Source organism: Dermacentor albipictus, chromosome 3 (assembly GCF_038994185.2).
Source record: "Dermacentor albipictus isolate Rhodes 1998 colony chromosome 3, USDA_Dalb.pri_finalv2, whole genome shotgun sequence".
NCBI lineage: Eukaryota > Metazoa > Arthropoda > Arachnida > Ixodida > Ixodidae > Dermacentor > Dermacentor albipictus.
In genome coordinates, this window is record NC_091823.1 from 154,822,948 (window position 1) to 154,835,147 (window position 12,200).

Sequence of the window (12,200 nt, forward strand, 5' to 3'; positions counted from 1 at the left end):
AAGGACGCAACCTCCCCCTTGCAATCGACGATATTCGTTCGATAGGAAGATCTTCTGTCTGAGACCATGGAACGTCTCCTTTTATACTTGCGTAGTCAGGAAATTACAAGGTGTAAACAAAAGTTTTATTAGGGTTCCGTGATGAAATTGAGTAAAGGTATGGGACAGCGCATCAGTATATGGCTATAAAGATTACTAAAAAGCACTTTTTTTAGGTGATATCAAATTCTGACTAGTATCTGAACTTTCCTCGAAATATTTAGATATGGTCCAGAATTACATTGGCGAAAATCTAAAGAGTGAGAATACTTCCCATGACATATTCTCTGCTACTAGAGTTCAGTGACCCCTACTTGTATTTACCTAATCATTTATGCAGCGATAGCAGTTCCCGAACACGAATACGAAGCCACGAGTTCTAACTTCACCCCCAACGTCACGTTTTAAGTTAATGGAAGGCTCTAAACATAACAGCTCCACAAATAGCGGTCGCAATCGACCATAGAAATGTTTTATTCTTAAGTGTTTGGTCATGGTGGCGGCATGTTAACTTTTCTGGTTACTTTTTAAGCACCTGCAATGAACTAGATATATTTATGGCTACTTTCCCAATTTCCTGGCCACTTTTCTTCTTTTGCACCCGCCTACACTGCAACGTGAGGTCAGTCTGCTGCACCAGCGTGTGTGACGGGGATCAGTGCGCCAGTAAGGAGCGACGGCTAGCGGCTACGAGTAAGGCTTGATGTGATGCTACCTTGGGTGTTGCTCCTTAGACGGGTGTCATGACTTGCTGGCGAAGAAGGGCTGCTCTCTTTGTTGGTGGAACGAAAGCGTGCGAAGAAAAGTGACGATGGCCACGATATGGCGCCAAAGTAGCACACGTCGTGTGCTTTGAAACAAAGCGCTGCATGAGCTGAGGCCTGCCTGCGGTGGCTTCTGTGAAACGCAACCACGCGTCATCCACACGCAGCCTCTCGGGATCTCCCGATTAGCGGAGAAAACGCGCCACACTTCACTCTGTTTGGAACGTGCCGCAAAAGAGAGATTGTCCGCACCAGTCAATACATCGCGAAATCAAAGCGCATATAAAGTTGCACTCACATTTTGTATTAGGGAGTATAGTAATTGCCGCTGAATTTAAAGAAAATCAATAGTTGAGGTATGAAGAGTTTTGAATGAGAGAATTAGCAAAAAACGAAGGCTTACTCCGAGTGTATGGGAAAAGTCACAGAATCAACCTATTGCAGCACCCATCCGCGAAGTTTTCTGGTTGACCACGTGGTAGCGATGCTGAGGATGCGCTTCCATCGCGTATGTTCGCATCTGCTAAGGGCAAGCACCTGCATCGCCCCCTCGGCTACCTTGGTCAGACAGGAGCTTGCGGCGAGACCTTTGTGATTGGGCCTCAGCACAGCTTGTTCAATTCAGTCACTGCGGCATAGATGCTTCCCTATTCGCAGTTTACATGTCTTCCGCTCGCCGAAACAGAACATATGCCCTCCTCTCTAATGCGAACTGAAAGAAGAAAGTCAGCGCCTTTGCAAGACGTCGGTGAAATTTCACCATAGGACAGTACGTGACCCCAGATTAGGCGCACCCGCATTGCCTTATCTCAATAGCTCTGCGACTTTCCAAACGTTTGGCTTCTAGAGATTGTCACATAAGGTCTAAAAAAATTGATAGCGAGCCCCTCCTACCACCCAAAAGCGTGAACGCTTGAGTAAGCTCTTATCGATAAAAGAAAAATACTACAAACAAAGGGGCGCGCAGAGAAACTTGGAGGGTCCTCTGACAATTCTTCTCTGTTTGCGCTAGCCAGACAAGATACGGTTGGAAGCGCACAAGTCTATAAAACACGATAATACCGTGGCTTTCCTGTGACGACGGCTCTTCTGCGCAAAGTGCTTAGATTAAAGGTGACTGCGGAGATTCGATGGGCGTCATCATGCTTGAGTAGGTTTACGCTTCCAGTGCACCGTCAGCAGAAGCGGCTGGCGCTGTATTTTCGGTAAGCTCCCTCGCGGCCGTGTTTGCTTGTAATTCACGGCTTCCTTGGCGCTTTCAGCCAACCGGACACAGGTCGTGAACCTGACAGAAACGTGCAACTCATTGTTTACTGGCGGTTCACACACAGGTAAGCCTTCAACACGTTATTCAAAGAACGGTACGAACGCAGAATCGACGCAAGGCATGAGCGAACTCAAGTGCTATTATACCTATGTTATTATCATTGTAGATTTTTTTTATATTACTCAGTTGCAATTACGTGAAGTTGTATAAGTAGGAGCGACATGTAGGACATACATGTTGGCCTAAGACACGCCTTCGTTTATGTTATCACCAAACCTATAGTGAAAACCTTTGTATCAGTTTGCACAAGCCAAGCGAATGGTGGTGTGCGCTCTGGAACAAATGCCAGAAGAAGCATTTACGCTGTGTTGATCGATGAGTCACTAATGCAAAAGTTAGCAGCGGACGGTAAACAAAGCACTCTTAGTGACACAGAGATAACTTTTGCTGTCGCTAAATGTTTGTGATTGTCGAGACCATCATTCTAGTGGTCCATACGAAGTCTCCGTAGCATTCGTTGCTCCTCAAGAAGCACACGAATATTCAGTTGGCAGAATTAACAGAACTACGCCAACCTACTGAAAGTGATGCGTAAATGATGTTTCATTTGACGCCGGCAGGAACTTCGGGCGGTATTTTGGCGGCCATTTTATGATTGGCTCTCAATAGTGAGAGATGATAGTCTAGCTTATGTGAACAAAGCACGCGGCTTGCTTTGTCGCTGGCTGCGATCGCCGTGGCTAAAAGCAACATACGGTCTTCGCCTTTGGGCGCTCGGGTTTTACTTTTCTACGTATTATAATACTGCATCACATAAGTAGGTAAGTTTGTTTTGTTTTGTTTAGCAAGAGTATGTTGAGGAAGGTTTTAGTGGTTACACAACCTTCCGTTATCATTGTTAGCAGAACAGTATTAATTAATAAATTCACTCGCAGAAAACTTGAGCCAATCAAACTTCGCTATGCATCTAGAGGGGTGTAGTCTAGCTGTAGATATCAACAGGTGGAAATCAACAGTAGAAGTCCTGAATTCGTAATATCTTCAACTAAAATAGCATGGCATAATAATATGCTTCTACGACAGTCGCATTGAAGCGGATGTTTGGTAGCCTCTACATAACGGCAGCTCAAATCATCAACTGTATCTGCTAGGTCGGAAGAAGGCAGACACTTCATATAGGCAGCGTGCTGCAGAATATTTCGTACGCTATATTACAAGCCGAGTCGCTCTTATGGCGCAGGAAAAAAGGTCGATCCGCTGCATTCTACCACTTCCACCACCTGTCAATTTACAATCTCCACGAGCAACCGCATAACTCGCGATGGCGTAAATCCAACTTCTCTGTGAAGAAAGGCTGCCAAAAGTATCAAAGTGCATACTGTACCATGAAAACGAGAAGCGGTGCCAGAAATCGGCTGGCGCATTCGTACGGCAAGTCAATATGCAGCACCCAATCATATGTATACAACTACCTAATATATAAACACGTTGGCATCAATGGATTCAGAGAGGCGCCACAGTCCTGTATGGAGTTTCCCTCCTATAATCTATGCGTGGGTCATTGCCCGATTGCAGCTTCATCGATTAGCAGGAACTGACACACGCTCTTACCAACCTCCAAGCAGACCGCAGCGCGCGTGTACTCGTTGGTTTCAAGCTAGAAGTACACGAGTACGCATATGAGTATGAGAGCCAACTTGGACTGCATAATCACCATACGGCGTGTAACAAAAGAAGGCATTTATCGGCACAACCACGGAATCTCAACGCCACACATGCTGTATTTTTTTCAACAGGTAATTGGAAGTCACTTTGACGTTGTACGTTAATTTTGGTTACCCTGTAAGACATAAACCGAGACGTATTCTATATGCACTATTTACTCTAGGAGGAGTTCTTGCTTTGTCTGTTTTGTCTATAGGTGTTTTTATATCTATCGTTCATGTTACCGGGGACGAGAAAACAGTTTAACCTTGGTATTCTGCCTGTGCTGAACTTCTTGCATATACTGCTGTTTTTAGTTTCCCGGATAAACTCAGACAAGTTTAAAGATATGCTATGCAATCTAGGGACACGTGACTGATTGCATGTAGGTTACTTTATGTAACAGTTAACACAGTTTATTAGGTTGACTCTTTTGAATATTTATTCAACAATTATTACCCTGTGCAAAATTGTCGAATATAGGGTAAAACTACAAATGAAAAGTTTGTAGAGCCTTCTGCGAAAAATCTCACGCAGTGCCTTTTAACTTACTAAGCAGAGTTATGGTGTGGGGGCCACTATTCCACTTCCACGGCATTGCGCAGTGCTGAAATGTTCGGAAACTCTTTGGAATTATAGGAGTTTGACTTTTCCCAATCTTAAACTGGCTTAGCTGACCAATACTACTCCTGCTTTCCAGTAAATGAAACGCTTTCTCTACAATGGCTGAATACTTTCGCTTACGTGGCTCTTACCCATAACACACTCTTGAAAACCTAACAATCTCACAAATAATAATGCGTACAATTGCTACCGCGGACGTACTATTATTGTATCACTTTGAAAAGCATTCTTGTTTTGCACGAGAATATCGCGTTTTGTGTTTGCTGGAATATCCTAGGGGGCGATTTTTTTTTCCAGGGCACCTTTGTTATCCTGTTATCCCGCCTTCTCGATATTAGGTAATCTGCAAAAAACGAATAGCATGCTTAAAATCACCATGGACTGCAGCAGGCTGTAATAATATGCGACATTGTGTTTGTCCTCAGAACTTCTGTGGTAAATCAAGAGTGGTCTTGATGAACCGAATCATTCTTGGCAGCTAAATGTTGCCAACTTTAAATCCATGCTTATATTGTCGCGCAGAAACGTTTCATGGTTTTCAGAAGTGCTGAATATGTAGAATAGCATTTTGTTGGTAATTATTGCGGCAGAGGCAGTCACCTATGGAAGGTACTGAAAGAGCTGTGATAAAAAGAAAATAAAAAATGCAAGAAATCGGCCAAGTCGAGTTTAGAGAAATTTACAGATATACTGTACTTGTAGTACTGCTTAAAATTAACGTTTAGCGGCCTGAAACAATGTGCTCATTTCATTCAAATTCCATTACGGAATTTGAGTGTCTAATTTCTTTTCAATTCCGTCTGCCCGACAACCATTTCGCTGGTTGGAAAATGTGAAATAAATATTATTTCAGCTTCACGTAGCCACTGCGCAACTCTAGGAGGAAGTTCGCAAGGAATTAAATAAATCAAGCGACGTGCCTGCTCGTGTGCCACATTTACAACAATGTCAAGCGGGTCATGTAAAACACGAGAGTTTGGCAATTGTGCCTAAAGCAGCGTAAATAGGCACAGGCGGTTAAAGTGCTACAATACATTTTTTTAAGAAACCCTACCGCACAGAACTATTTCATGCGGTTGCTGCGACTACATAAAGGCATTGTTGTCAATTGCACGTAGAGTTATGGGAATGGAAATCACAAATATTTATTTCAGAAATGTCGTCAAGCTTTTATGCGCTTCAATTTTGCTCTGCTACGCAGTGATTCCGATAATATTACCCAGAAATATGAAGGCTCGTATCCATGATCGTGTCATCTACTCGCCATACCCCAATGTGGACATTCCTGAGTGCTCTTTCTACTATCTGGCCAAGGAGAAACTGCTAGTGAACCCTGAAAAACTACTGCTGGTGAGTACACAGTAATGTTTGTTTCGGGCTCGCATCACATCTACATCCTGGGTCGTGGCTGTGTTGCAAGTCGCGGTTTCGTTCTTGCAACGGTGGCACACCACATTGCATTTCAGGCATATTTTAGACACTCACAGGAGGATAATCATCTCGTGAGCCACTAATGCACCAGACGAAGAAAGTAGAAGATGTCAGGTTTCCTGACGCAGCGCCGTAGGTGCAGGCGCGTCCAATCAAGGGAGCGAAAAGAAAACTCAGACGCGTGCCGGCTTGTGCTGTCCTCCACTCATCGAAGTAATGTAGTTGTCGAGTATGGTTTTGCATTCGTGTCGGACAGCTCTGCGACACGAATGATGCGCTGTGTTTAAACTATGCGGCGTAGCAATGCCAAATATATGCATTATGCTAACAAATACCTTACAAAAGCTCATATGTCATCCAACGTCAGATTGCGTGGCACTTCAGTTTAACCCCTGTTTCACAAAGGAACTGTTATTCACAAGAGCTGCTGTTTTTTGAAAGCTGTGATGCCATGCAAGTGTGATCTACGGGCGAAGAGTAAAACTCTACGGTCCTAGGCCCATTGTGAAAAGGCGTACATTCCTTCTAAAGGGTCCATGCAAAGGCGTACCTGTTTATACGCGTTTCAAACAACCACCTCGTGCCAGTAAGTGGCCAGCCAAAAAGAAAGCGATTGCTCCAGATTGATAAGAACAGAAATTTGCCTCTGGTGAAGGGACACCACCTTTATCATTCTTGTTTGGTGGAAAAAAGTCAGACGTAATAAACGCTGGGAAACTGTTACATAGAAACGAGGTTCGCCTGAGCGGGTGCCTGGGGATCTTGATAATACGCTGTTATTATCAAGAATGTCAAAATAACATTGGGACCGACATGAATATTCCGGCTATATATTAATCCAAAAGCCCGATGAAAAGGTGCGAAATGTAATGACCATGCAAAGATCGTTGTAATGACAAGAAAAATGTTGAAATTTTGTATCTTTCAAAAGAAAAGGCCCGAGTATGAGAAAATAAGTGTTCCTTTTGTATGATAGGCGAGGTCTTCCAGTAAAAAATGCTGTATACAGACGTCAGTAAATCAGTACAGGTTACAAAGGAAAGACACGTCGCAGAACGTTGCATCAGGTTAACAACAGACCATTGAACCGCCGGAGAGCACTTCAGTAACAGCGAATACTATAGGAATACCGATGAAGCTAACAGGTGTTGATCAAGGCAGGTAACTAAGAAGCGAGGGGCATGTTGATATTTATTGGCACCAAGCGGCCTTTTCGGCCACAGGCTTCTCTGTTAGCGGAGCTCCAAAGCTGGAATCACGTGATAGCAAGCAACGATGCTGCTCACGTGGTTTCTGGTGGTCCAACGAACTTATCTGAAATACACGAAGTAGGCTTTTTCACAGTATTTTGTTGCGTGGCGTGGAACGGCCCTCCTACACATGCACCATTGTACCTACAGTAGGCTTGCAAACGGTTATAATGAAGTAAGACAAACTATATGGCTAAGATAGCGGCAAAAGCTTGTTTGCGTCTGACTCACTTCCAGTCCAGGATGAAGTCCGCCATCATGCGGGGGTAACGAGATGAGTGAAGCACACTTTCAGAATTGAGCAGCACAATTAATGAATAATTACAATGAATTGAGAACTGACAATCAAAAACAACTGCGGTAACTTTTCAAAAAAACTTCTAGCGCTACCATGAGCGCAATCAAGAAATTCAAGCTCTGTAATGGAGTGCCCTGTAGAGGAGTTCGGCTTCACAACTGCATGAATACTACATTTTCCTGGTATGAACTATGTTGTACAGCGTAGTCGCTTACCGAATCGAGGTAGTGTCTATGAATCATAGTGGGGCGTAGTACCCATCGGCAATGTTCGCTAGACTATAAGCGATTCCATACTAGGTAGTGGCGTAATAACAGTTTCCGTCAGCCAAGTGTCTGCTGGCGAACTCTTCAGTCGGTACAATATTTCACATTAAGTAATATTACCAAGGGGAAGGGGATAACAGCTTGAAAACCTCTATGTCTTGTAACGTACTCTTGCGCGAAAAGCCTAGTACCTTTTGCTCCACAATACCCATATACGCAGAGTATTCTGTGCAGCGTAAGGACGATGTATCCCCGCTAACATGAATACCGTTGTAGCACCTGCACATTCCAGCATTCATCCCCGTACGTGTGGGAACCTCTTTAGAATTGTTGTAGGCAATGACACGCTGTCCTTAACCTTGTGACATCATCTGGTGTCTTTCGGTTGCAATTCAGGAAGTGGTGGATGTAATGTCGTCCATGATTTTGAAGCATGGGTATGACTCGGACGTGGCTCCTACGGCGAGCAGCAAAATTGCTCGAATGATAGACTGCTTCAGGGCAATGAGAAGCACATAGTTAGGTCAAATAAACGTCAGATGGCAGATGGTACAATTGTGCGATGCGGTTTATTAGTAGAGTGTTGCAAACGAGTGAATGTTACGACCATTTGCAGGTTAGCGATTCTGTCAGCCTCACTGGAAGCCAAACCTTGGCTCACATGAAGCGTTATGCCGTTGGTTTCCGGAATAATGGCGTGGTTCCTGGAGACCGGGTCTGCATACACCTGGACAATGGAGTGGAAAATCTGTTAGCCATCTATGGCTGCATCCTCGCTGGAGCAGTGGTTGTTTTAGCCAGGCGTTCGCTTACCGAAAGTAAGTTGAGCAGAATTTTCCTCTGGTTTGCTTGCAATGGAGGAACAAAGAGGTGAGGTGGGGGGAGAGGACGTGTGAGTGGCCTATAAAAAGCAATTGTGGGTAGAGAAGAAGAGTAATCGAAAATTGTAGACAGAAGTTTATGATTCTGCACAAATCACTGACCGTAACGCTCGTCAATCTGCACCTCCTATCTTTTTCTTCCACTCCCCTATCTACCACCCGACGTGTTTGGTGGCAAACTAAGCAAGGTGCGGCTGACCTCCCTCCCTCTCCTTCGTGCCTTCTCTATCTCTGTCTTTCAGCAAAGCAAACTACCTCGCATTGGCAGTGAAACCGCTTTCTCTGTCTGTATAAGTGCGTAGCTCTACGTTCGAAGAGACAAAATGTAGGTAGAACTAATGCTGGGTACTCCGAGACAAACATAAATAATTGTTAGGTGAGACCACCCCCGGTCTTGTTTGTAGTTCTTTCAGTATATGTTGGTGTGTGTAGGACATCCGCTTAGCAAGATTCCTTCAAATACCCTACAAAGAAATGCTTTAGGGAAATGGAATGGTAAATAATAGCTACCGTGATTAAGTGAAAGCTACATATTGGGATGCGCAGTTATGAGTTTCAAAGCGGAGCTTTCTTTGACTCTGCCTTCGACTATCCCACGGCTGTTACTGTTGCTATTGTCTTAAATACCACGTCGGGAGGTGCTTCAGAGCATATGTTTGCATGACAGCAGTGCGGCAGAGGGGAAAAGCAACACGAGAAACTTGTGAACCTTGCCCTGCAATGCCCTCTCGAGCTGCCTGGGTGTCGCCGCATTAGCCTCGTCACATCTGTAAAATCTTTGATCCTCGCCAAATTCTGCAGAAATTCCAGTGCTGATCTCCCTACTAACATGCAAGTGCAGATGGAAACTAGATAGACTGATAGTGAGGCAGGTGTAGAGGAGGCAGAGAATGAGTAGAATCGGCACAGTCGCGAATAGAGTGAAGAACCGCTTTGCCACGTTTCGCTTGCAGTTTTTATACAAGGTGGAGGTGGCGGATAAGGAAAATGTCACCTGAGAAGGCAAGGAAGCGCCGCACACGACAGTGGTTGCGTGCAAATGGGTTAAATATAAGTGCAAGGAGCCATACGGTACGATTCCGGTATTTCTGAAAAATAAATACCACATATATTTGTCAAGTGCGCAACTTACGCAGATCGTGTAGAAGGAGAGCCACATTCAAGCACACCGTTTGGTCTGGCAACACTGTCGAAGCAGTCACAAGTCACATCAACACTCCTGTGCCCACTGTTTTAGTTTTGCAGCTATGACATTGCTCGAGCTCGTGGGTTTGGTACCGACTGCGGCAGCCGCATTGAGACGAGGACTAAATAATACAACGCTCCTGCACACAAAATTTATGGACACATTACAGAACACCACGGAGTCAAAATTGACCGCCACGGCGCCGTGCATCATAACAAATTGTGCTTTTTGCACGTACAGACCAACTATTACATAAATGTTTATTACTTCTGTCACGATTGTTTGTGCCATGTGATGCAAAGAAAAAGCTCGACAACCACAGGGGTTATAATGTATTGCGCACAACAACACCTCAACGAAACCCCTCCCCATCTGGGTTATTTTTATTAGGTGGACAGACCGCAGTAGTACGCGCAAGGTAACATTTTACATCAACTCGCCACCCTCATGTCGGCTAAGCGTTCAACTTGCTAAACATTCGCCGTCAATATCTTCACTAAGCAAACAGCACAAAACGATTCGGTTACATGGTTTTCCAAAGCACGTGAGATCCGCATAAATTGCATTTCCTTTATTTGGACCCTTGTAAACCGTTGTGAGTGCTCTTGCCTATGAAACAGAAATAATGTTCCCAATTTGCGTCTGACACACCTTGTAGTGCTCCAACATGTGAATTATACGCGCGACGACGAAGCATTCATAATAATGGAGTAATGATGGTACAAGTATGGTGTGACTAGGATGACTTGACGATGATGGCATGGTGACAATGCGATGGCGCTGAATAACGACGATGGAACGATACGACGGCATAGGAATGGCGGGAGTTGGAATGTCCCGAGTTAGGTGCCTGACCGACACCGCAGTGCACTGTCAGTGACAAGTGCTGCACCTCATCGATAACTCGGAATGATGCTCACGCCTGCCGTGTCCTGCACGGTACGCCTGACTGACGGTAACAGGTATCTAGTCTTCTTAAATTATAGCGCGAAGCGACAGACACAGAGACTAGAAGCCGACAGCACGACTGCTCCTTTTTTCTGCTCCTAATCTCTGTGTGTGTCCCTTCGCTCTACAATCCAATAATATTTCCACGACCTTGACACAACTGATAGCCACTCGGTGCAGTTCGGTGCCACATGCTAAGCACGTTGGGTGGCACCGAGAAGAAAACGACGAATGTGCCAGGATAGCTATATGAAAGATCTGTAGCTTGGACAGAGGTCTTTTGTGGCTTTGTCTGTAACAAACTGGTGGAGTTGCTAGGTGCGCGTCTGTGTACTCTGACGCCCAGGAACTGGAAGCGGACAACCTATGCAAAAGTCGACGGCTTTAAAGACTGCCTCCGGAATACGGCCTGCAACATCTGCCGAGGATGTCTACCACAACCGCAAGTAAGACACAAGAGAGATACGGTACGGGACAGCCTAGTGCGTCGCTAGTTCTCGACACGCCACGCTGGCCACGGCCGTTTTATGGTGAGCTTTTTGAGGACGTGAAAAACTGGCTAGATGGCTTCGATCGTGTGGCTGGCGTCGATTATTGGGATTAAAAGAAAAAGTTAACAAACGTGTACTTCGCCCTATAGGACTCTGTGCGAGCGTGTTTCGCTAACCACGAGCCATCCATCACCACCTGGCAAGAATTTCAACGGCAGATACGTTATACGTGCAACAGTCCAGCAAGAAAAGAGCGAGCAGAGCAAGCTCTTCAGAGTAGGGCTCAAAAGCCAAAAGAAAGCGTAGCCATGTTCGCAGAGGACATGTCGCGGCTTTTCAAGCGTGCTAACACTGGCATGACAAAAGCGAAGGTCCGCCTGCTGATGTGGGCAGTGAAAGAGCAGCTGTTTGTTGGACTACTGGGAAGGCATGCAGCTACGGCAGCTGAGTTTGTCATTGAGGTGACAACAATGAAGCGAGCCCTTCAGCAACGCTCCTCGGTCTACGATCGCCAAATCAGCCTGGCATCAGCATCATCTCTCCCGTTGCCCTGTGAAAGCAATGGGCTTCGAGAGCTTGTGCGTAGTGTCGTGCGTCAGTAGCTCGATTGACTACAGGGAGTGCGATTTTAACAGACCCTAACGTCCTTCAGAAATATCGTCCGCGAAGAAGTACGCCAGACGGCACAGCCATTCGTGCTAATCAGACCTGAAGCCGCCCCTGTACAGACTGTACAGCCGCCCCTGTAAGCTGCACATACAAATATGTGCGGGCCCATCAGCCCCCGAATCAATACGCGAAAGTCAGACGTGTGGCGCACAACTATCAGCCACTCTGCTTCTACTGTGGCGAAGTGGGCAATTGTAGCATGCCAGCTATTAACGAAGAATAGGTCTCCAGGGCTATCTCCCAGCGCTCATCGCCCACGGGAGGGAGAGCGACCGAGAGAAATCCAGGAATATCTCGCCCGTCAACCTTCATTGCCGTACGCGCAGCTCCCACCCGTTGAACAGTCCCTGCTAATGACCCGATCGCCGTCTCCGTAGAGGTG

At 45.6% G+C, this 12,200-nt stretch overlaps 1 protein-coding gene and 1 long non-coding RNA gene across 2 annotated transcripts in view; both read left to right on the forward strand.

Annotated features, from left to right (window-relative positions):
• Nucleotides 1-1,890: 1,890 nt before the first annotated feature.
• LOC139056996 (uncharacterized) lies at nt 1,891-5,747 on the forward strand. The gene is made up of 3 exons (XR_011512506.1): nt 1,891-2,008; nt 2,066-2,134; nt 5,600-5,747. It is a non-coding gene; the product is annotated as an uncharacterized lncRNA (long non-coding RNA).
• A 2,515-nt stretch (nt 5,748-8,262) lies between these two features.
• The window catches only part of LOC135920583 (luciferin 4-monooxygenase-like), a 124,108-nt gene continuing 120,170 nt past the window's right edge, over nt 8,263-12,200 (forward strand). The window contains exon 1 of the mRNA XM_070536525.1: nt 8,263-8,461. The gene's annotated coding sequence lies outside the window, so the exon portion shown is untranslated. The remainder of the gene's footprint in view (nt 8,462-12,200) is intronic.